General features: G+C 29.8%; 1 non-coding gene across 1 annotated transcript; it reads right to left on the minus strand.

Annotated features, from left to right (window-relative positions):
* Window positions 1-3,063: 3,063 nt before the first annotated feature.
* TRNAI-UAU (transfer RNA isoleucine (anticodon UAU)) lies at window positions 3,064-3,135 on the minus strand. The gene has a single exon. It is a non-coding gene; the product is annotated as a tRNA-Ile (tRNA).
* Window positions 3,136-3,591: the final 456 nt, after the last annotated feature.

Below are 3,591 nucleotides of genomic sequence, written 5' to 3' on the forward strand. Positions count from 1 at the left end.
TCACTAGTGTTTTTTAAGGAGTTGAATCTATTTATAAATTAAAAAATTCAATCTAAATAATGAAAAATTATACCATGAGAGAGAGAGAACGCCTAAAGAGAGGTGCGAACCTTTCTTCAAATTTTATATTCTAAAAGGAATTTGCACCTCAGAAAATTTGATGTTTTTTCGTGCTTACTAGATCCGTAATTAAGATGAATATATACTAATATATATAAATATTATATATGTTAAAAAATTCAAACCAAACATCCAAGCAAAAAAAAGTGGATATCCAAATTGAACATAAGGTAAAGAAATAAAGAAGATGATTAAGATGATTTAGCAGAACATGAAATTCCTCTTCTCCTTTAAAATATTTAGATGGGGTATTATAACATCCCCCCATGGGTTCCTTAGTTATCAAGCATGGCAAATATTATTGCTTTATCTTATTAACTAATTTATAAGACTGTATTTGAAATCTAACTATATTATAATATACAATTTTTATGAAAATATTAATAAAAACAAATATAACTTTGCATGGAATTATAGAGGTTGTGACTAAATTTAGCATAATCACACATAACGTATGAAATACATATATTTCCTAAAAAATTAGAATTAGATTCATATTAATAAATAATGATATAACACAAATTTTATAGGAGATAAATTCCAAGAAATTAGTTGTGTATGTGTTTTTTCCCACCCAATCATAAGTATAAGCCTAAAGGGAACCCCCGGGTTGGTATATGAGGCCATAAAGTCAACAAAACTAAGGTACAAGCTTCTAACTCATTCAACCCAACCCACCTACTCTTATTCTTAGTTAATATACTTAGTACAAAGTACTTTAAATCATCCCATCAAGCCATCAAACAACCATGATAGTCTCTTACAAGGCCTCATACAACACAAAGGAAACCTTCCATATCTCCATTTAGTGGTTCCTTTCAGATATTCTTCCTTCTAATTCTCTTCGATGTAGGTGGAAAGAGCCCAATTTGTTATATTATTTCTAAGAATTGATTGTGGGAATAATAGTTGGTTCTCAAGAATGGAAACAAGCAACAAATATAGAGTGGATTCAAAGGATTCCTAACTTTCCCAACCTTCATTCTTACCTACAACTGTGATTATTTCATCCAAAGTATGTAATTTTATGTTCACATTGGTGATTTGGTTAGATTCCATGTTGGGTTCATGGTTAATAATGAAAAATAATACATGAGAAGTCTAGAGCATGTATGTGAGAAACCTAGAATGAGTAGAGTGATAAAAAATTTGAGGTTTGAGGGAATTATTCCCAACATTACTTATAATAAGAGGAATTTACTTGTAGGTTTTAGCCTTTACATAAATCACCTGCAAAGTAATTCTTCAAACATAAAAATAAATAATGGCAGGAACATAAAACAAATATACACAGAGATTTTCCCCTAGATCCCAAAAATGGGACTACTAGATTGATTTTTCATTATATTCCTTTCATTGTTACAACACATATATATAAATGTCGAAGCATTCATAAAAAAAATATAATAACTCTAAATTAGAACATAACCGTATTTCGCTTGACTAGATCTACAAAATACCATGGGCAGAAAACCACCATGCCCAAAACTATGCACAAAATCATGGGTAGGTTCACCCATCATCTTTAGATCTGCACCCCATCCTTGGGTCTACATAATATATTTTTTTTCTCAGGGCACTACCCTGGACCCTATGCAGGAGGGCTACAACCCCTTGCAAAACCTCCGACAAGGGGGACTATCACACCCTCCCGCCCTCCACTGTGCCCGGTGCAATGTACAAGATGTGTGACTAGTCACAGAAAGAATATAACACACACCCAATAATACTCCTACACTTCCTCATGATAATTGAACTCAATTGACACTTCCATAACTACATGAGAAGACTTCCCCCTTACTTTTGTACATACATTTAATTATTGGTTTACAAAATATTAATAATTGTGCCAAGAGGCACTCTACAAGCTTGTATACAGAGATGTATAGGTGTAAAACATTGTAAAATTAATGTAATATTAGCCCTAACAAAATATAACTCTGTATAAATAAAATATAAAAATTAGAAATTTGAATTAGGTAATCTAATCAAATTCATTACCAGTTTTTGTATTTATCCTTTTTTGTATGTATTTAGATTTATTAAAAAAATTTCAATAATAGAAAGATCAATATAAGCTTATGAATATCTCATAACCCATCACCCATCGGTTGATATTGATTACTAGATATTGCAACAATATTATAATTATATGTAAATTAAGTAATCATAACCCCATATTTATATAATGTTAATCAATATTAGGTCTATTATTATATTAATACTACATGATATGATCTATAATAATATGCATCCTTAAATATGAAATACCTTAACTCCATTAATACAATGTCGTCTATAATACAATATTATAATGATCTCGTTATAATCTATATTAACATATTGAAAACCTTAAAGATTATGATATATTATTATATCAAATATCTTAATCCCATTATTAAATGGGGTTGATGCGGTACTATAGATTCATCCAATAAAGGTATTATAGATTCATTACAATTGACACTACAACAGAAAGGGGGGTTTTAAGACAATATTTAAGACAATATTTGGGTAAATTGTCTTAAATTGAGACAAAAGAAAACTTGTCTATTTTCGTAAATATTGTCTTTAAGCGAGTCTCTCAAATTAAATTGTCTTAAATTATTGTCTCTATAAAGACAATATATAACATAAGAATTTTTTTCTCTCTAGAGACAATTTCATTTTTGTCTCTCCAAAGACATTTTCATTTTTATCTCTCTAGAGACAATAGTTAGAATTAAAGACATATTGTCTTTAAGAAGACAATGCTTTTGATCTTAACTATTGTCTCTCAAGATATAATAAAAAATTACATTCAAAGATAATACATGATCACTTTTGTCTCTTTAGAGACAATATAAAATTAATGAATCTAGAAAAATATCTCACCATTGAAATAAACCAATTTTAAAAGTATTTAATTAAAAATAAAATACAATATCATTGATTAATTCATATTAGGACACAGTGGAATTGAACCACCAACCTCCTACTTATAAAGCAGGTGCTCTACCATTGAGCTAGAACCCTTTAAAGAATTATGTGAGAATTATGGTAGTCCTTGAAATTGCATATATAGGAATTGATTTTAAAACTAGCAGTTGCACCAAGAAGTGCAAAGGAACACTCATAAAATTGGGAATGTGAAATTGCATATATAGGCATTGATTTTAAAACTAGCAATTGCACTGAGAGGTGCAAAGGAATGCTGATAGAAGTGGAAATGTGGAAGCCATCAAGCAACTGAAATATATGGAATGTGAAATTACATAAAATTCAAAGACACCATATCAATCCATTTTACCCCACCTTGCTTGCCCAATAAAAGTTTTGGAGTACCTATTCCAACATTTTATAGGCTACTTGAAAAGAAAAAAAGAAAAAGACACACAAGCCACTATGATCTGTAGCTAGAAATTTATCAACAATTGCAATCTTCTTGGAAGGTAGTAGGTCAATATTACTCCAAGCTTGAACTTTTCTTTT

Source organism: Pinus tabuliformis, chromosome 2_2, assembly GCF_031772625.1.
Source record: "Pinus tabuliformis cultivar Carrire ecotype Pingquan chromosome 2_2, CPIR1, whole genome shotgun sequence".
In the NCBI taxonomy this organism is placed as follows: domain Eukaryota; kingdom Viridiplantae; phylum Streptophyta; class Pinopsida; order Pinales; family Pinaceae; genus Pinus; species Pinus tabuliformis.